The sequence below is a fragment of the Aptenodytes patagonicus genome, chromosome 14 (genome assembly GCF_965638725.1).
Source record: "Aptenodytes patagonicus chromosome 14, bAptPat1.pri.cur, whole genome shotgun sequence".
Taxonomy (NCBI): Eukaryota; Metazoa; Chordata; class Aves; order Sphenisciformes; family Spheniscidae; genus Aptenodytes; species Aptenodytes patagonicus.
In genome coordinates this window covers 9,173,553-9,195,600 of record NC_134962.1, presented here as the reverse complement: position 1 = coordinate 9,195,600, position 22,048 = coordinate 9,173,553, and the positions used below count along the sequence as shown (strand labels likewise).

Sequence of the window (22,048 nt, the reverse complement as noted above, 5' to 3'; positions counted from 1 at the left end):
TGTTCTTTTCCAAGAATGTCTTCATACCACTTACCTTTACACTCTGTTTTCCTTCTCTAAGCTCCCAGGTCATTCTCTAAATCTGTAGTTTCCCCAACAATTCATCACAATCTCCAGTTAGCCTTTTCTGAACTCATCCCTTCCATTCCTCCCTCTCCATCTTGATGTGAATCTGCTATGTTTTCAGTCTTAGCATATCTCTATCAGGATCCTTGTTCTAGTTTCAACTACCTCCCTGCTTTCTTTTGTCCCTTCTGTATTTCCACCATTATGTTTCCCTCATTTTTTTCCAAGGGGCTTCTGTGCCAGTATGCATAATACTGGGTAGGCAATAATACACAGGTATCGGTGACCACATATGTACAGCTGAACCACTTCAAATTTTTGTCTGGTGTCATAGCAACCTCTGAAAGCTTCAGTTGCAGGAAAAGTCCAGTTCAGTTTCTGCAGATCCAGGACGAATCTTAACTGCTTAAAGAGAATAATGAATATTCAGTCTGGTCAACAGAGGCGTGGACAGGAGATGGTGCATACTTATTTCATCTTCAGCTGTCAAACTCTAGTGAATCTTTAGAAAACCACAGTTTATATAGTCTCAGTAAAGAGTTGTAACTTGGCCAAATTTGGTAATATTTTCATAGGAATGGGAAAATATGTCCCTGGTATGAGGGCAGTTTACTGCCAATTTAAAATCTCTGCTGTAGCTTATGAAGGCATCGGAGCTTTTCAATAGAGCTAAACAACACATACTTTTCCTTAATTTCATTATCTGAATTGGCTTGATTTTGTTCCCTAAAACTTTCCAAACATGTTAAACCTGCAGCAGATACCCAGTCTGGAAAATATATCAAAGCTGGAAGTTTTGCAAGGTTGGTCTGCCTATACAAATAACTGGAACGCCAATAAGAATGTGGAAAAGGCCAGACTATTTACTCAGAAGCTGGCTTGAGTTGGACTTGAAGACAGTATAGTGTTTTCAATTTTTTTTTCCTTATAATTACAAAGAAAAATTTTGAAATATTACGTAATTATGTATTCATGCTTGCAGGCATCTTGGAACGATAATATTAGCGAACAAAAGAGAAAAACAAATAGGAAATGGTGTAGCTTCCTACTGTACTGATCTTATCCCTTTCTCCCATCCTTTCCCCCAAAAATAGTACATCTAGAAAGCATGGTGAGAGAGGTAACAAGGATGAGCACAGATGAGGAAAAGTTCTCTCAGAGGAATTTCTAAACAGACAAAGATTCAGCCTGAGGGAGGACAGGACAGGACAGGATAGAGATTCATTAAGTCATTCTGTATGTGAGCAGGTGAATAGAGAATGATTATTCACTCCCTCCCATAATTCAAGAACTAGGGTCATCCAATGAAATGATCCGCAGGCAGGTTCACAATACAAAAAGGGAGGTACTTACTTTACATGATGTATTAATATGCCACAGAACTTATGTCCACAAGATGTTACATATTCTCAAAGCAATTAGACAAATTCATGGGGAAAAAAAATCCAACAATGGTTATTAAACAAAATATCTGTCCTTCAGCCACGAATTCTTGAAGACTGGGAAATAAGTTTGTGTATTTACCCTTTAAATCTTTCCCTAGGCAATCCCTTCAACTGGTCACCACTTAAGAGGGATTATTTGGCTGCATGGACCTTTGAATGATGCGGTACAGCTGCTTGTTAGTAACTTTTACACTGGTTCTCACTGTAAATTCTGGCTCTGAATGACAATGCTCTGTGTTGGTAAGGAATTATTCACTTCTAGGAGAAGTGTGCAGGAAAGGATTGAATTGTTTAAGGACATAAATGGACTTTGAATTTCTACACAGATTTTCCTTTTGGTTTGACTGTTGCCTGAAACTTGAGTAAGATCCCTGCCAACTATCGAAGTTTCTGTACGCTCCCCAAATCTGTTTCTTTCTAGTTGTCCATCCCCTTTCCCCTGTTATGTAGGATATCATTGCAGAGATGCCCCTTTGGCATCTTTTGCCATTTGAAAATTAGGACTGTCCTGACCATTTTTGTAGGTGAGTTTAACTTGTTCTGAATTGATAGTGTCCAGCTTGTGTATCTTCTCTCCGTAGCCTTGATCAGACTGGGTAAAAAAAGTTTGAGAGTTCCCTTCTTTCTGAGTAGTGTGCGTGCATGTATATGTATTTCAGCTAAGTTTTTTCCTCTTCTAATTAAACATGCATGCTATTTTAAACGTTAGGGAAATCTCATTGTTTTGCAATTATATTTCAAGGTGCAGCAAAATCCTGTAATGTTTGTCTTTTTTATCTTTGTGTTTTTTGAGTATTCAGAAAGTTGTTTCGTAAAGACTTCCAGTGCACAGTAACACTGGGAAAGGTGTCTAATCTGTGGGAGAAAAGTGAGTAATCAGAATTCACTTTTTGTGTTAGGAATATCCAGAGGTGGTATGAAAAGAAACAGCCTTATACTAAATATAAATTACAAATATGACTGGGTAAGTCTGACAGGGTATAAGAATATAACACCTCCTGAGGGAACAGAACAGAGGAAATAACTTTCTCTTGTGAAGTTTGCGGCTCTGTGGAAGAAAAGCTTTTCTTCTGTAGAGCTTGAACTTTGTATGGGAGAAACTGTGATTTCAAATCTTCTATCCAAAGATGTTTTCTGTGCCCTGGCTGAATGGGGTTCAGCAATCTTAGAGAAAGGACAGGAAATCTGTTTTAGAAAACTTCAGCATGTGGAGTTTAAAAAAACCACTAGTATCTTTTCCAATGGAAGAAAACTGAATGTCAGCAACTCTTGCTGTTTTGTCATGCATCTTGTGATATCTGGGATTTTCTTAAAGCCAGAAATTTTCTTTCAATGTCATTGGCTGACAATCTTAAACGTTTATTTTTAGAGTAATTTTTAACCCCTGTATAGTTGCAGGGAAAGGATTATAAAATCATTACCTCCAAAAAATCTCATGCAGATGGCATGAAGAAAAAGATGCACGTTTGTTAGATTTTTTTTTTCAGAGGCTCTTTATTGTCTCTTTTTCTTTCTACTAACACTGTAATCTCTAAAACAGCAGCTGCTTATCTGAGGTGGGGTTTGCTGCCTTGTCTTGGCTCAGGTGCTGGCTAATGGTTTTTCCTGACACCTGGGGTAGATTCTGGGAAATTGAACTGGGAAATTGATAATGGGATATGAAGCATTCTGTGTGTTACTTTATTAGTTCATCCAAGCTCAGTCATGAGCAAAAGTTATCGATGAGTTATACTGACTAAAGTATCTAGGAAAGAGACCTGTACTTAACAGTTCTTTTCAGTGGTTACCAGTGTGAAGTGTGGAAGCGGACATAGACTTCTGGCTGCAGTCTCCATAGAGTGATAGTAGATTCATTCTCTGAGAGAAGAAAGCTCAGAAGGACTAAGGAGCTATGTAGAGTTAAGGTTTCGCTTAATGTAGAAGACAGCTAGCTGGGTTTGAATTTTCATAAATAAATCTTAACAAAAATAAGTAATTGGAATAAGAAATCTTTTCTATATTGAGACTTTGCATTTTTCTTACCTTTTACAGATCATCCTTCAAATGTAACTTGATGTTGGTTTTAGCTTCTCTATTTGCTACATATTACCAATTTTTTTTTCTTGAAGACTCCGAAGAAGCACGTATTGGGATTTCTGTTACTGTCTTTGCCACTGACAATGTGTGATCACATATATGTCATGCTCTTTCTTTGTGTCCTAATTTACCTCACAAGATAATGTTTAGTGTTTCCAAAATGCTGTGAGATTTTTCTGACAGCCTTGAAGAAAAATAGTTGTTAAATTATTACTAAAACATACCAGATGGGAAAGATGAGAAGAGAGAAAACAGAGCAGAGTATTTCAAAACTGGGGGTGTACTATGTTCATATTTAAAACTCATTCATTTTCAAGTGCTGAATACCACCAGCCACTTTTTTAATAATGGGGAAAATAAAAAAATCTGACATGTACTGAAATATTTAATGTTAAGAACTTTGGGGGCACATTCAGCTTATTTTACCTGTAGCTATGCTTGAAATTCATCCAGTTCCATTCTGATTTGGACTGGTTTTGGGAGCCCCAGAGAGGTCACACTGGTTCTGTGTTGAGAAAGATAACACTTAAAAATGGGAAGATTCAAGTGAGGGGATGCCGTAGGCGCAGAAGTCAAGGTTTCGGCTACCCATGGCTTTAGCCCGTATTCGCCTGCTTCTTTGAGGGAGCCTACACAATTCTCAAAGTTAAGCAAGAGTTTCTTGCCAGTTTGCCAGTCTGGCGTATAGCTGAAGAGCTTGAGAGAGGCTGCAACACTGTGCTTGGACATCAAGCAGTGCCACTGGTTTGGAGGAGCAGATGAGAGTGCTTGGGGCTTGAACACTGCACACAGGAGCAGAAATACACACATGCACACACCTGTGTCTTGAGAACATTAGGGAAGGCTGGGGGAGAAGTGGGAGTTTGGGCTGGTGGGATCCAGCAGGCACACATACAACACTGTTGACAATAACCGTATGCAGTTTTCAAGTATGCATGAACAGAAGTCAAAATACAAAATAGTGCCTGTTTCCACTTGAGCCAATCTTGTCTGAATGCACCTAGAACAGGTGTAAAAAGTCTTTGCACTAGAAATTTCATTGTTAGACTGTCCAAAGCAGGACAGCACAGTGGCACATAAATAAGGATTTGTGCAGCACGTTCTGAGTTACATACATAGTGATGGGGAGAAACTGTAGTGTAATTGCTGCTCTGTAGAGAGCAGTTGGTGCAAAAGGCCTCTTGTACTAAACAGGTGCCACTTAGGGGAGACATCAGCTTTTAATTGAGCCATCATGCTGAAATGGTAGTGGAAAAAAAATTCTCTAGCTTATGTGCAACAAAGAAGTTAAAATAACAATCCAGATTCTTTTTTTTAATCAGTGCTAAGATTGGCTTCTGACTTCCTGTTCTTTAATGGGAAGGGATTGGGCCCTTTATGTTTTGAAGGAGACCGAGCCAATTCCTGTTGCAAAATTCCAGTACTGAGATCAAATGAATGAATAGAAGCAGTTACGAAAAACTTGATTTGTCAGAAAGCCACCTTCATTAGTGCTCTCATCTCTTTTCTATCATAGAAATTGTTTTTAAGCTATAATTGCATCTCACTGACAAAAGCTTCTGGCTACATATGTAAAGACTTGTAAAACACTGCCTTTCTGTAAGCTGGTATAATCTGTGCCAGAAAACAGAAACCCAGCCTCTGCATGTAAAGAGCTCCTCCTCCAGAGTTCAGTTTCAGTGACTCTATTGGTTAGTATTGTTGAGCTTTAAATATATTCTGCAGTACGTGGTTTACTAGGCTTTGATGCTTGCTCTTGAAAGGCAAGAAAAAAATCTTCCTTCAGAAATGTTTTATGTAACATTGCCCTGTGCAGAGTTAAAGTGAATTAGTTACAGAAAAGATTTTAGCTGGCACCAGTGAAATAAGCGGTAAATGTCTCTTCACCCTCCCCTTTTCTTATGTTCCTTTTGGCTGCTCCTGTAAGGAATGCAGCAAGCAGTGGCTACTGCTCACACTACTGATTTAAGCTTTTGCATGTTATACACTGCAGCTCTGCACTGGCTTGTCTTCTGGGGCAATATAGGATGTCTTCAGTTGTATCAGATTTTCTGTTTGTACTTGTGTTTCTGTCTTCCATATGAGGCTCTGTGCCATTATATTGTTAAACAGGATTGCGTGCACTCATCGTTACAAAACAGTGCGTGTAAAATACTTAGGGTTCACAATCCCAGTGGTTCAGGGTTCCTATTCATAAACCTGTGCTGTGCTGCCGTCGATTCTTAAAAACCCAAAAGCAATAAAATAATAAAAGATGAAACTCAGCTGCTGTGTCTCCAGCATGAATGCTCTAGGGCCAGCAGAGCAGGACATTGTGAAAGGTGCTGTTGGGTCCCTTTCTTAGCAGAATTACTTGTCTGGATTTTTCTCACAACATCCCAGTTTTTGTTACAGGTGTGCCGTTTATACATCTGGTGTTAAGGGACATTAACCACATTTTCCAAGAGATTAGAATTCTCTTACTAAAAAAGGATGACTGTTTTCATGTTTGAGGGTTTCTTTGGTTATACTATTTTTCTCAGTTTATACTCTACCAGCTACTTTTTAAATTCTAGCTGACATATGCAGAAACATACTGCAGCTTAGATGATGTTAGGGTTAAACATTTCAAATGGATTATAATACATTGAGAAATTATGTTCTTGCCAGCCATAGTTGTGGTGAGCTTGTTGGGAACTTTGTTTTACCATATTTCTGTGGATTATTGTCTCCACAGCATGGTATGCTCCTCCACTTATTTCTGTAACCATGTAATATATACTTTTGTAATGGTGTCTCATTAGAGGAATGCCTGTAGAAATTGTGGTCTCGGTGTGCCAACAGCAAATATTTCTGTGTTTATTTTGTTCCTATTTTTAATTCTGCACAAAAAAATTGACCTTTAAAATGATTTTCTGTTTACAAACATTTTACTTAAAAAAAAAAAAAAAATCATAATTTATAGTGGGGGCTAGATGGCTTAATTAAGATCGGGGTGCTAAATTTTGAAGCACGATTGACAGTAGTTCCAGGCACAAACTGCCTTATGGGTAAACACACCAGACAAATGGGCAAAAGGAAACACATGCACCATCTTGCTGATGGGAATTGGAGGCATACAGAAATGAAATGACTTTATTATGGTTATACCATAAATCTACAGTATGGCCTGGCACTACACTGAAGCGTCCGCAGAACCCTGAGTAGGAGACTCTCTCTGCATGAAACTTGTTTGCTGAACTATCGTTAACGCTTCAGCTTTCCACCGGAAGTCCTTTTTTAAAGGATTAAAAAACAGGTGAACAAAGAATCCATTTTATAACTGGATAAACTGGTACAATACCCAAGAAGATACTATGAGCTAGTAAAAAGTTTAAATAGAAAAAGCCTCACTCCAGATATTCCACACAGAGTCATTTCTATGTTAAAATTTGGATGAAGTTGGCATGAGGGAATTTTGGAGAGGAATTTTTATTCTGATTTGGCTTTTATAATATGGAACACATCGTAGCTTGCGGATTTTCACAGTATCCTAAAGTGATACTCAAACAGGAGCAACTCTCATATAAATCACTCTTACTGTAAATCAGGTTGACTTTTTCTGGAAGTACATTTATAGATTAAGATGAATGAAATATGAAGGCTGGGAAATAAAGATCTTGGTCCTGTATAAATACTTTCAAATAAAGTTAACGGTAAGTATGTATATAGCTATCAACTCATATGCGAAGTGATCCACGAAATAGTGTTTGTGAAATCAGTCTGAATCTTAGCTTTCACTGAAGTACTTGAGATAATCTGTGTATGAGGTGAGAGGTAAAGTGAAGAGTCAGACACTGGTGAAATTTTTTCTTCTCTCCCTTTTAACAAATGACCACAGTGCTGCTTAAAGCCACATTGCTGTTACTAAATTGCCTGTTCTCCTCCAAAATGCCCTGGGTAAGCAAGGTCAGATAGAAGGTGTTATAATTTTTACACAGGCATACTCTGACAAATGTGGATTCTACTTTCTTGAGCCGAGTAAAGCCAGAGTCTTTTTCTACCCCTGTGGCATAGTCTACTACTCATAGTTTACTACTGCCTTCCTGTCTGCCCTCCCCCAGCTTCACACAGATGTCCAATTATCTCCCCCCTTCCTCTACATTTCTTCCATTTCCTTGTGCTGCCACATAGATGTTCCTTCTTGGGACACCCACCACCTCTTAAAAGTATTTTATCAACTCATTTTCAGTGCCTGTGCCTTTTCTGTGTGAGACTGTTGCATATGGAAGTCTCCTGGAGGATTCTACTGGCCTTCTCTGTGACTCATTTTCCTGATGACTGCTCTTATCTTGGTGGTTGTTCGTACTTCCTCCACTTGGATTTTGTTTGGGACCTTTTTTTAGAGTTGCATGTCATCTAGGAGCATGTGTAACTGTCAAATGCATTTAGAATAAATACCTGTATTACAGGGCAATAATGAGAAACAGGAATAACTAGAAGTCAAACAGATGAAGTGGGTGCCAAGCTCTTGTGATGAAGATGGCAGTGCCTGGACGTTTTGTTGGTATGTTGAAGTTTCATTTTCTTTCATATGCTGGGATATTAACCTGGGCAGTTTAGCGGTTGCTTCTGCAGTGTGGAGGGACACTGGAGAAGAGGCAGAGAAGCCAACTGGGGTTGAAAATCACTGCAGCTGTCTTAATGCAAGCTGTTCTCTCTTTGAGCTTTCAGTTTAATGTATGCAGTCTGCCACATGAATTCTTGAAGTAGCTCTTAAATGGGTAGCTGTAAAAGGGGTAATCTTGGTCCGATACACTTTTGAAAATAGGAACTTGAATGTTGTAGCAGGAGAGACGCGCACCTTTGTTTCCTAGCATCAGAACTCTCAAGGAAATAAGCAATTTTACAGTAGTCTCCAAAATTATGAAAGATGTTAAAAAAATCTGTCCAACTTTTTTTAGTACAGGGAAAGCTACTCACAAAATGAATTCAGATCTCAGGAAAAGGGCAGTAAGGAAGGAACTGAGGACAGTAATACTTAAACATATGGGTTTCATTAATGTGAAAATGAGTGAAGTGTTGGAAATGCTAAGTGAATTCAAGAAACACCTGGGCTCCTTTGCAAAGAGGAAAGATCTGGTGAAAGATCTGGGGTGGAAGTTAAAAGGCATGAGTTTTAAGTATGAAGGATCTGGGACCAGATGAGGTTTTTTTTCACTATAAAGAATCCATTGTGTTCAAATATTTGTGGCATGAATATGTCCTGCTAGTGTCCTTTTATCAGTTGTGTGCGACATAGGCTGACATTTGTTTACTTTGGTTACGACCACAGTATTTTTTTTTTTTCTTCCCCACTATTTCCAGTCATCAGGAATAGGACCCCAGCAGCAAATAAAGTTTTACCAAAATCAAATCATGGTAGGTAACGTTGGGAATTCATCCAAAGAAAGGTGACATCCAGAGAAATTACGCTATGCTGTAGTTTTATGAAAGTAAAATAGTTCTATGGACTAGTAATAGGAAATGGATGAGAGAGATCTTTAGCCAGAAGTCACAATTTCAAGTTTCGTGCACTGACTTTATTTTTACAACTGGGGCATATATTGGAGCCAGTGTTTGTGCACAGTTACTGTACAGTGACTTCTGTGAAAAGGTTTTGTCCAGCTTCCAGTGGATAGCTTTCCACCTCATGCACCATCACCACATGTCCTTCTCTCCCTGATGGCTTCTGTAAAGACACTTGTTTTGGAATTTGCCCATCTAGATCAGGACCTGCTGCTCAGTGTATCTGGCATACTAATGGTAGATGTCACACACCAAAGTGGTCCATCAGATGCTTCCTTTATAAGCACCCATTTAAAACATGACACTTGTTAAAAGGCATAAATGCAGATCTGGCGATTTTTTTTTTCTTCTTTTTTCTTCGCAACAGCTAAGCAGAACTTCATGGCATGTAACTTCAGAAATATTTATTCCTTGCTGACCTGGTGCCATAGCAAATTCCTTTGCACTTGCATTACTGAAATGCTTGAGTGCTCTTTAGGATTATTACTAGAAGCACACTGAATATCAAATGAAATACCATTTTGGCCAAAACTAAAACAAAGCTTACCATCGTGTCGTGGCATCCTCTAAGTCACAGGCCCAACTTTTGGGGCAAAATGTTGATCACCTTTAGTTTTCAAGGGGGTAAGAAGTTAGGACTTTTTTTAAGCTAATTTTTGAAAAAAATTAGTTTAAAAATTGCATGTTTCGCAAAGTGGAGAAACATTCCATCTGCTGGTATCCATCCCTTTCTGACTGGGCCATTTTCTGTGGCTGGCAGGCAGTTTTGTGCGTGATGTAATGGTTGTGTTGCAGGAAAGGTGCTTTGCTGTGCTGGAGCCTCTAGGAGCCGTAGTGACTAGCATTTTTTTCCAGAGCCTCCAACACAAGTGCGCACACGCAGGCACACGCACACACGTTCATGCGTTGGTTCCCTTACGCACTCTGTCTACCAGCATATTACCCTTCCCCCACCTCTTTTACAAAGTGTTTTTCCCTGAGGCAAATTTCTTGCTGTCTGGAGTACCAAACATGCACAGGCACTTTCTTTTTTCTTTAAGATTTCCTAGTGTAGCTATTATAAGGCAGCAATAGCTAAAAAGACTATTTTACATAGGTCCTTCTGTTTTTAGTAGAGAGATAGAGTGTGAGCGTGTGTGCGCGTGTAAAAAAATAAAAATAAACCCATAGTTTATGGCTAAGTGAGGCCAGGTTTCTCCTATTTCTTTTTTTTGAAGTGTCTTTACTCAGCAGTCACATTTTTTTCTTGTGGTAAAAAATGCAACATGAGCAGATGGCAAGTATTAACACATGAAATGCAGTGCCTGCTTGAAGTTGATTTAACAGTGCTCTAGGTTTCTGTCACTGGCTTTCAGTTAGTTAAGTAGTGTTTACAAGTTAATGAATTTGTTCCACTTGAAATATTTGATGGTATGTGCTGAGGTTCAGTGGTAAAGGGATCCTTTAGGAGTAATCGAGGAAAGCATGAGGTTTCTAGACACTGAGCTTGAGGTTTTGGGTTTTTTTTTCCTTTGGCTGATTTTAGCATTTTTGCCACTAATATGAAACTGAAAAGAGAGGCAGAAGGAACAATAGTAGATAGCAATACACAGCCTTTTCTCTTATGTTGTGATACTGCTTTGAGCACTGCAGTGATACCATACCTTATAGCAGCTCCATATTTGAACCGTGTAGTTTGCAGTTTCCTTTCTATTTAATGTTCCTAAACCTTAGACAAGGATTTGAAAAACAAATAATGTTTTATGTAGCAAATCGGGAAACATTTTCATATTTCTATGTGGTCTGCTTCCATGCTTGCTTTGGAAGTATGAGTGCAAACTATTAAATAGGCTGCTATATATAAATTAGCCCACATTTGGCAGCAAAACTGCCTAGAATAGGGTGATCAACTTCAGTATATTTTCAGTTCATGCGTAAGACTCCTTACTACAACACCACATGCTATCTACCTAATAACATTTGAAACTAAGCCAGCTCCAAGAATTGTACTCATAGTAAGAAACAAATATTGGTTGCTGGTAACTGAGCATCATACACACTTAGTATTTTACACAGCAAATTTCTCTCTGCATAGAATGCTCCGTTTGTCAAAACTACCCAAACACCTAAACCTGCAAACCAGTATTCCTCATCAGGCAACCTGTAAGCATGAGCGCACAGAAAGAGTTAACATATTTTACTATTTGAGCAATCGGTGCCAAAATAGTATGTTTTAAAGGCTTAGCTGAAATTTCTGGCATTAGTTTTTGAGTTTTCTAAAATTGTAGATTTTAGTTTTGTTATGGCTTTTGTAAAATATGTTACTCACTTTAATAACAGTTTATTCAAACAGGACTGAAGGTCAAGTTCCTTTTTGGAAAAAGGGTACCATACTTAGTTCACCTTTGACTTGAAATGTAAGATTGTAACTGCCAGATAAGACCAAACTAACTGCTCTGAATATGCATGAGTGTATCTGTAATACCTAAAAACTGACAGTGATTTACTGTATCCTTTAGGAAGGCTTCTCTCCCAAGTAAACAGTGCTTAGTTAAGTGTGGTTAAGATCAGTCTGCGAGCACAGACAGCAGTGCAGCTTTCTTAACATGGAGGCCTGAGGTCGCAGGATTTTAACTACCTGAGAGATTAACCCCCTGCCTGTGCTGGGGTGGTCTGTGCTCCTGCTGCACAGAGTTCATACACTGAAATGAGACTTGTTAACCCATGCGTTTTATTGGGCTTTATGGATGTGTGACATCATTGGCAGCCAATCAGAAAGTGCTTTAGGGCAGAGTTTAAAAGCTATTTCATCATATATTTATATTCAGTGCAGATATTTTTGGGCTTCAGGAGCATTCATTTTGTCGCAGAGTCCATGTGTCAATATGGCTTGAGGGGAAAAAAAAAGCATGCAAATAGCATGTTTGCCCTTGTTTTTTGTAATTCAGTTGGGTGGTGAAATGCTATAGAAAGCGTAGCTGGTACACTGCAAAACAGTTATTATGGAAACGATTTTCTTCCTCCGGCAGCAGTAATGCTGCAAGCCAATCTTGGGCGATTGTTGCGTGCTCCTTGCTAGGCTGCTCCTGCTTAAATAGCCAGACCTGCAAATATTTCCCAAGCTGCTCTGGTTTGCCAAGAACAAACATGCAAGACAGTCTGCAGAAAATGTGTGTGTGCGTGTGTGCACGTGTGCCAGCCAGAGTCACCCCGGCAGCTGGGCTCGGCTCTGCTCAGCTGGAGTCACCCCAGCGGCTGGGCTCGCTCGTCCCAGCCGGGCTTGGCTGGGTTCGGTTTGGCTGGACTGGGCTCCCCCCGCCCATTGGCCAGCCCTTGTGCAGCACCCGTGCCCTGGTGTGCGAGGCACCTTGCCTTGCCTTTGCATCATCACATGCAGACTGTTTTATTCTCTGTTGGTTGACACAACTTTACCTACTGAAGGAGAACCGTTTGCTGATAGTGTCTCTTCTAGAAAAGTCTGGTTAATCCATGCAACTCCCCCACCATTCCTGATTAACTCTTTTATTTCCAGAGTGCCCCCTGTAGCAGGACCATATGGGATTGTAAAACCAAACTATTACAACAATTTCCAGGCCGTAACAACAATTTTTGGTATCAGTTGTTACTAAGACAAAATTGTATTTCTTTTTACAGAAAAAAAGAAATGGAAGCTTGTATCAGTGATGGGACTATTATTACTTTTATTTTTGTCTTGGGCTGCTTCTCCTCCCACTTAAGCACTGTGGCCGTGCTCATGTCAGGTTGCTAAAAGTCGCTATTCACGTGTTCCACGACGGGCCTGCAAAACAAGTACAAGTGCAGTGCTGACTCCTTCATCCTGTTGGGATCCCAAAGATTTTATCTGCTCCAGATCAAAAAACTTGGAAAGAAGTCTTTCAGATGCTAGCTGATTCTAGCACGCTGTTCAGTGTTCACAAATTATTTAGAAAATGAGGTATACAATGAGATGAGAAAGCTTGTTGACATAGTTATTTTGAGATCACAGAAGTGAATGCCAACTGCAGAGAGCTGTAGGCAAACCTTGCAACATTGAGAGACTGAGTGGAAAAACTTGTAGCCAAAATGCAATGTCAATAAATATAAGGTAATGCAAATGGGGGTGATGTGAGTGAGCCTTATGTGTATGGTATTGGTCTCTGAACTAGCATTTTTCACTGAAGAAAGAGATCATGAAGTAATTACAGATGGCCTCATGAAAACTTTCAGCACACAGGTCAGTAGCAGGGAAGAAAGAAAATTGAATGCTAGGAATTATTAGCAAAAGTGCAAAGAAAGAAAATAAAAACCTTATTGTGCCATTCTGTAAATCTGTGGCTTCATCTTTAATACTGACTGAAGTTCTGGTTCTATTGCAGCAGAACTAGAAAAGGCATCTAGAACAGGAATTTGGAACCACATCCCTTTGGGAAACAGCTAAGCAGACTATGGTTTCAGTCTGATTTTCCACACTGAGGAAGAATGCACTAGAGTTCTTTGAAATCTAAAATTGCATGAGACAGTAAGTAGAAATTATTATCAAGAAATAGACTTAAAATGAACTAAAGGAAGTTTTTTCATGCAATATATTAATGAAGTTTGGAACTCACTGTTGCAGTTGTAAATGAAAGATTTATGTATGTTAAATTTGATGAGACAAAGTAATTTAGCAAAGTTACCTTTCTATTTCTAGGAACGCCTATGCTGCAAATTCCTATAGGTTAGGAGAGTATTCAAGGCAGGAACACTGCATACTTGCCCTGTTTTTATACTCTAAGCGTCAGCTGTTGGTCTCAGCTGGAGACAAGTTACTAAGCTTTGATTTGACAGTGCAGGCATGCTGGCTATTCTTGTACTTGTGGACAGATTTCTTCTTGTACTACTGTAGAACAGCATCACAGCCACTGACTAGAGGTTGACATCTAAGCCAAACCTCATTGATCTTTGTTTCCTGCTGTATTACTCTTGGAAACTGAGTGTAATTTTCCATCTCCTATGACTTGTGGATGGGTCAGTCTCTCTGTCTTCCCAATGAGCATTAGAATATTGTATATTTTGCCAGGCTAAACTGCTTCCAGTTTCGCCACGTTTCTAGTATCTGCTGGATTGTGCAAGGTGCTGTGTGCTTTCAATTCCTGTTGCCTTACATGGAAATATAGTGGGACTAGACATGGAAATATAGTGGGACTAGGACCTGTCTGTTTTAATATTTTTCCTTTATGAATACTTTTTCTAGCACTGTTTCTCTGTTAGGAATGTTGAGTTTGTTCTATCAGGAAGTCATCAGGAATGATATGACTATGATGTAACTGTGGATAAGGGGAGAGCAGTTGATATCCTGTACCTTGTGTTTAGGAAGTCTTTTGATACAGACAGCCACAGCGTCCTTGTATCCACACTGGGATGTTATGATCTAGATGGGTGAAAAAACTGATTAGATCATTAGACTCAGAGTAGTTGTTAATGGTTCGTACTCTACCTGGAGGCCAGTTACAGGTGTAGTTTGTCAGACATTTGCCTAATACCTTTATCAGTGACCTGGAGGAGGAGACAGAATGCACCCTCCTCAAGGTTGTGGACTGCAGTGAACTAAGGGGTGTGCTCCAGAACAGGGCTGCCTTTCTGAGGATATCAGCTGGCCAGAGGGATGTGCTCATGTGTGAATCTTATTAAATTCAACAAGGACAAGCACTAAATCCTGCACCTGGGACGGACTAACACCCTGCTATGGTACAAGCTGGGGATTGACTGGGTGGAGAGCAGCTCTACTGAAAAAGACCCAGGGATCTTTTTAGATGATAGGATAAGCATGAGTTAGCAGTGTGCCATCAATGAAGGCCAACAGATGATTGGGCAGTATCAACAGAAACATGACCGGTAGATTGAGGGAAATGATTATTCTTTTTAACTGGGCATTCCTTAGACTTTATCTGGAATACCACATCTAGTTTTGGGGGCCGCAGTACAAGGAAGATGTTTATAAACTTGATTAAGCTCAGGGCAGGGTCATCAAGATGCTTGGGCTGGACAGCAGGATCAATGAAGAGAGGCTGAGACAGCTGAGTTTGTTCAGCCTGAAGAAGAGAAAACTTACCAGGACATAATAGCAGCCTTCCAGTGTGCTTAAGAAGTTTCCAAGAAGATGAAGCTACGTTCTTTAGTGAGGTGCACAACAGGTGAAGGGGAGACAGCAGTCATAAATGTCAATGGGATGTTCTGACAGCCTTATGCATTCCTTCAGTGCTGCTGGACCTAGTGTAATAAAATTGGTGAGTGTATGTGTGAAGTTTCATACTGCTTCATTGCCCCCTTTTTACAGATAATAGAACCGAAGTACAGAAACTGTAAAGGCTCTTGTTTAGAGTTATTCAGACTACATCCAAATGCTTTTCTAGTATGAGCTTGAGCTCAGTTGCATCTCACATCCATACTGCCTGATTGCTTGTTCATAATCTCAGCCAAGGAGCTGGAAGGTTGTTTTGTATTATGATAATACTGAAACAGCAAGCCAGCTTGGGAAGCAGGCTCTTTCCTCGACTTGGCTACTACTATTGACTTAGAGTGAATCATTTACAAAGTTAAGGAAAGGAGCGTGAATTCCTTGTGCTTTGTCATGTCTATTTGGTCAATCTGTTTTTTTATTAGCCTTATCTGATTCCCATTATAATTACAGATGCCTTCCTGAATATAATGCTGCCTCATGCTTCAGATGGATGGTATTATTTTTGTTTACTTTTGTCTGTGTTATTATTCCAGAAAGTGAAAGCAGTTTGAGTTGTTCCTTGGGGACCTCAGCTGCTGTTCCGTGTGCAAGAGGCTCCAAATGTTCAAATGTCTTAGATGAGAAAATGTGTTGGTATGAATTGATTTGCAAAGGGACCTAGAATTTGAGGCTATTACTATTCTGGTATTGTGTGTGCTTGACTCAGACATTGCATTAATAAAGAAAAAGAAAAAAGTGTTTATAAAAGTCTAGGACTGACAGCCTTGGAGTCTGCTGTTTATGCCTTAACTCGTTGTTTCAGAAAGACTGAAAGCCAGGATAAGATGCCTAGTTGAGACTCCCTAGCCATTCACTTTAGCACCTTTGAGGAAAAAGCTATCTAACACCTGCTTTGAAGGTTTGTGGATATAACTCTCAGTCCCCTGGGAACTGGAGTGACACTGTCAGCAAGTGATACATTAATGAGTAATGAATAAATTCATTTTGAGTGTTGGATATGAGTAACAGACATAGCAGCAGACTTGGACTTTGCCCATTTTGCTTGGAGTGCCACTGGATAATGTGATTGCAGCACCTCATTTTTTTAATTTATAATTTAACTTGTGCAAGAAGGCAGAAAACCTACCTAACCCTAATACCACGTGGGGATTCCCCAGTAGTTAGGGAATGGAACAAATATCCCAGAAATGCTGAGTTTAAAGCTTAGGGTTAACACGAGTAAGACCACAGGTAGAGTTCAAGTAATTTACTGCCTCTGTGCCTCAGTTAGAATCACTGAATAATAGAAGTTAGAACTTTTGGAGGTCATCAGGTCCAACTCCCTGCTGAAAGCCAGGTCAACCGAAGTTAGATTAGGCTGTCCAGGGTCTTGTCCAGTCAAGTTTTGAACATCTGTAAGAAGGGAGATTTTACAGCCTCTCTGGGTAACTGTTCCAGTCTTTGACCATGTCATGATGTAGATTTTTTTTCCTTATGTCTGACTGGTATTTCTCTTTCTGCAACTTATATCCATTGCCTATAGTTTTTTTGCTGTACAGTTCTGAGTCCAGCTCTGTTTTCTCTATAAGTAGCTCTGTATTCACTCTTTAGATAGTTGAAGACATCAACTAAATTGCAGTTCTCTTCTTCAAGCTGAAGAAACTGTCTGTCTCAACCTCTCACCATAATGTACGTGCTCCAGCCCCTGAGCACCTTGATTGTCCTCTGCTGGACTTGCTCCAAGTATGTCAGTCCAGTAAATACTTCATAAACCGGAGCATGACGCCATATGGTGTGGAATATCCCTGTGGTCAGTTGGGGTCAGCTGTCCCAGCTGTGTCCCCTCCCAGCTTCTTGTGCCCCCCCCCAGCCTGCTCGCTGGTGGGGTGGGGTGAGGAGCAGAAAAGGCCTTGACTCTGTGTAAGCACTGCTCAGCAATAACTAAAACATCCCTGTGTTATCAACACTTTTTCCAGCATAAATCCAGAACACAGCCCCATACTAGCTACTGTGAAGAAAATTAACTCTATTCCAGCCAAAACCGGATACAGTACTCCAGATTCAGTCTCATGCCAAAATAGAGGGAAGTGATCACATCCCTCAGTCTGTTGGTTGTGCTCATACTGATACCAGTATGCTGTTAGGTTTGATCACTGCCAGAACACTCTGCTGATTCAGGTTCAGCTTCTTGTCTCTGAGGACCACTAGTACTTTTTCTGCGAAGCTGCTTTCTAGCCAGCTGTTGATTAGGTTGGCTAACCATTGTTTGCCCTTATTATATCTATGCTGAGTCTTTTCAATCACCTCCTTTTCTTTGAAGTGCTGGAAATGGATTCCAAAAGGATTTGCTCCATATTTTCTTTGGGACTGAGGTTAGGCTGAACATCCTGTAGATCCCTGTGTCTTCCTCCTTGGTCTTCTTGAAGGTAAGCATGACATTTGGCTTTTTTCCCAGCATTTAAGAACCTCCTCTGGATTGCCCTGACCTTTAAGATGATTGACAGCAGCCTCACAAGAATGTGAACCAGGAACTGTAGCATCCTCAAATGCATCCATCTGGTCCCATGGGCTTTGTTGGTTTTTTTTCTGGGCTTTTTTTACCAGTTTGCTGTAATAGTCCCTATTTGTATCTGCCCCTATCTTATGCACTTCCTTAGGTTGTGCCACTAGACAGGGACCTGGGAATTCTGGGAGCAGGCCTTGCAGTAAAAACCACAGCAAAGAATGCAGAGTTATCTTACTAGTAAAATGAGAATACTTGTGTTAGAAGGATATTGTGAAGGTCAAATGGCCAGTTTCTGCCCTTTGTGCTCCTGCAGGTAGAAATGCTAGGATTATTGTTATTATTTATGTTAGTTTGTCTCATTCTTTCTTTCACTCCTACTCCCTTTTGGCTTTCCTGAAGATTAACACATGAGGAGCAGCCCCAAATATATTACTGCTTCTTGTTCAGAAGTAAATTGAGAGACTGAGAGTGCTGAAGCCAGGGTAGTCTGCTTTAGGAAGCCTCATAGACACAGACTGTCAGACCAATCACAAACAGCAACAACAAAACAAATCCAGACTTTCCTTTGTAAATGACATGTTCCTTCTGGCAACGGTGTATTGGGAAAATGATTATATTAGTGAGAAACTAGATCCATCACTGAAGAGAAGAAGGCCTGGTGGATAACATGCCTAAGCACAAAATCTTAGACTATACACTTAGAGAGAACACATTTTGCAGTGAGATTCTTCAAAGCTGTCACATCTCTTCTGCATCCCACATTCTTTTGGCAGGAGAAGAGCCGCTGCATCCTTGTCTTTCTGTCTCTTTACTGAACAGCTAATAAACTGTACTTTCCCATGGCTTCAGCAAGATTATTGATTTGTGCAGTGATCATTATTGCAGCTGTTGAATAGATCTTTGCTGAAGAGATTGAGGGGAAAAAAAAGGGGATGTTATGGGTTTTTTTTTCTCCTATGCTTTTTCTAAATTCTCTTGACTTTATCCCATTACTATTTATGGAATAAAAATAGCTGTTTGACTGTTTTTGCATGTTTTCATGATCCTGTACTTCACAAAGGGAAGCCTGATTTATTGAAGAGATCCTAGTCATAAGTAGTAAGTGAAAGGTTGTCGTTAATGACTAATTTTAGCCAAAAGGATATGTATGATGCTTTCTGGAGCTTGCTCTGAAGTGCTTACACGGAATGTTTAGAACAACAGGAAGAAAAAGCTTATGATTTATAATAATATGATCATGCTAAGAAGGATAAGGCGTGTGCCTTCTGAGTTACAAAGCAAACAGGTGAGGGAATGACCTTAATTCTAATCAGTAAATTTCCTATTTCTGTTGTGTATTATTTACTTCATAAGCTGTTTAAGAATGAAACCCACCCAGTCAATCTGTGAACTATTTACCGTGCTTTTGAGACAATAAATAATACTAGAAAGTGATATGATTGCCTTATGTTTGGAAACAGTATGCCTCAAAGTTTATATTGTCCTCTAATTAGGAGACTAGTAACAGACCACCATAGGAAGAACTTCCCCCCCGCCCGGTCTGTTGGTCAATCAGAGATAAGAAAACTGATGCAAGAGTCGGTAATCATCTGGAAAGCCTTCACAATAATCCCACAGACTTGAAGGAAAAGGAGAAGGTAAGGTGGTCTTCAAACAGAATTCTGTAAAGAGTGACTTTGCAGAGGTTGTGATTGGAAACTTTTTGAGTGCTGTGAGTGAGGTCAGGTGTCCAGCTCGGCTGACTCCAGCTCATGGCAGGTGTAGGTACCACAATCAGGAAAGAGACTTGTATTTTCTCAGGGAGAAAATTCTGCAGCTTGTGCTCCTCATCCAGTCACATTCTGGGCTTAAAGAATGACAGATAGATTTCTTTACCTTGCTGGGATAGTAAAGGTGCTGTGCATGTCAAGAATGGAATCCAACTCTTGCAAGTCATACTGAGTAAAATATATATACTGTGGGAGATAAGCAAAAATTGGGCTCTGAAGCTTGTGTTCTGAAAATTGGAGTGGTTTGACATTACTATGCTTGCCTTAGGACAGAAGCTACTACTGTCCTGAAGAGGAGAACTTACACCCATGCTCTGGCTTTTGCAATTAATAGTTTTGGCACCTTAGTACAACCTACCTTCATCAGTGATTTAAGGTAGTGTGCCAAACTGAACTAGGATGGCTCTGATGTGGCGACATAGTTCCTTCAGCTGACTGAGAGAAAAATAACCTCTGGGGGAGGAACGGGGAGGACAGCTGTAGGCGGTGAAGTCTTAAACCAGTGCTGCAGGCTCTGCTAGAATTCCCCTGTCAGTCCCGATTTAAACCTGGACTCCGCCATGACTTGCTGTCTGTTGGGACACATCACACAATCTTTCTGCCTTGGTTTCCCAAGGTGCAGTAGTGTTTGCCTAGTTTGTAAGGCTATTGTTAGGATTAATCGTCAGTCTATTTTGAAGTTGCTAATTAAAAGGTGATTCGTTGATGCTGGTTAAACAACTTTGAGAAACTTTAAGAAGCTTCTGAGAAGTTATATTAGTTAGCTAAGGATAAGCCTTAACACTGGTTTTACACTGCTTGTTTCTTCCGATTTGTGTAGATGATGTACTCTGTTACATCTTCAGTGGCATGTTTATTCAGCACATGCTATAGAAAAGCTGAGTTTCGTTTGTCTTGGCACAGTGGGATCAGTAGCCCCACAAACAGGAGATAAGAATTACCATGGAAGCAAGCCTAAGCAAAAGAGGTCTCTCTGATGTGGCAGTAGTGGACATCATACCCCTTGTTCTCTTTTAAAAACATCCTTATTATGCAAGTACATCCTATGTACTTTCTCAGTGCATAGTAAGTGTTTAACAGAGAACATGTGGGTGAGGATTTGTGCTCAGCATCAGAGCTGATGTGTGAAGAACATGTGGGTTCTTGGATTCGTACTTTTCCCAAAAGGGTCTCGCAAGAGTCCGCTAGCACTGTGCTGGGTGGGCTGGCGGCAATCAAAAGAAGACTGGTTGGAAAAGTCAAAGTTGATAGGTTTTTAAGAAGTAAGTTTTTAATGTTGAACTTTAAATCTATTTTAGTAGAAATGAAAATTATTTTACCATTATATAAAATTATGTTAAAAATTAAAATCGAGAGGAATCCAAATGGTCATTTTTGAAGTTTTGCTGGAAAAAGGTAAGAATGTTTGCTTGGATTTGGAGCTGCCGAAGAAAGAGGTTTCAGTTTTTGCCCTGTTTTGATTTCTACAGTCTAGGTATTGATTTTAATACCTGCAAGAATGACCAAATCTGAAAAATAATTATTGCCAGATAGCCAAGAATCCCCTTTTATCTTTCATAGCAGAGGTCAAATTGCTGTTGCAGGTTTCTGTAGAGAAGCGCTCCTTGAGCTGCTTCGTCGTCTTTGGATATCTGCAGCGGTGCTGATCCACTCCAGGAAGCTTCGCCGTCTTTCACTGTAAACTAACAGGAGCAAATATGTTCATTGGTGTCAAGGGGAAGGTATATTAATGCTGTTTCAGGTGGTAGGCAGCAGATGTAAAAGAAATGGATTCAGGAGCTCTGGAAACATGAATAGTACTTGAAGCAAAGTCAGCACCACAGTCCAGCAGCATGGATGGAATATTTTATTATTGCTCCTTTCTCTGCTTTGAAGCAGCAGAATTGATCAGAAGCTCATTTCAGAGGGATAACTACCCCAGTACAGTTATTGTAAATACAACTAAGTTGAACTACCAAGACTTTAAATTTGGTAGCCTTAAAGGAGGCTTTTTTTTTTTTGGTGGATCTGGAATGATTGCTGTCAGCTGGTAACTTGAACCTTTATTCTTACTCTTAAGTTTCCAGAGACACAGCATGTGGAAGGCTAACTTCTTTTTTCTATGTGAAATAATATCCTTCCTCCTTTTCTCAGGTAATCTACTATTTTCTCTGTCTGTGAAAATAGCTCGATGTTTTAGCTGTAATGGTCGGGCACGCTGCAAATAGCCTGGATAAACATACTGTTTGGAATAGGGTCAGAAATCCTTATAATGATGCCAAACCATTCTGCTGGGGCACTTGGTGGCTGTAGCAGTGCCCCTGCACCAGAAAGAGACCATACCTACTGTGCTTGCCTAGCTGCTTCCCAGAGTGTATTTATTATACACGTAAGCAGGTGAAGTGCTACCTGTTCCTGATCTGTTTGGGAGGCTGTTGGGAGAGACAATAGCCAGGGATGGGCAGAATTGTCTAGCTGGGCTGGGCTCATGGTCCCTGAGGGG

The 22,048-nt window shown here is 40.1% G+C and overlaps 1 protein-coding gene across 9 annotated transcripts in view; it reads left to right on the top strand.

Annotated features, from left to right (window-relative positions):
* BCAS4 (breast carcinoma amplified sequence 4) overlaps window positions 1-22,048 on the top strand; it is a 46,529-nt gene that overhangs the window by 18,635 nt on the left and 5,846 nt on the right. The window contains exons 5-8 of one of the 9 annotated variants that reach the window (XR_012996472.1): window positions 1,610-1,687; window positions 8,018-8,112; window positions 17,612-17,717; window positions 19,291-19,434. The exons of 3 other annotated variants lie outside the window; for them this stretch is intronic. The gene's annotated coding sequence lies outside the window, so the exon portion shown is untranslated. Of the gene's footprint in view, window positions 1-1,609; window positions 1,688-8,017; window positions 8,113-13,468; window positions 13,491-17,611; window positions 17,718-19,290; window positions 19,435-22,048 lie in introns of those variants that run through there. 5 more of the 9 variants (XR_012996476.1, XR_012996474.1, XR_012996475.1 and 2 more) reach the window with 5 other exon arrangements.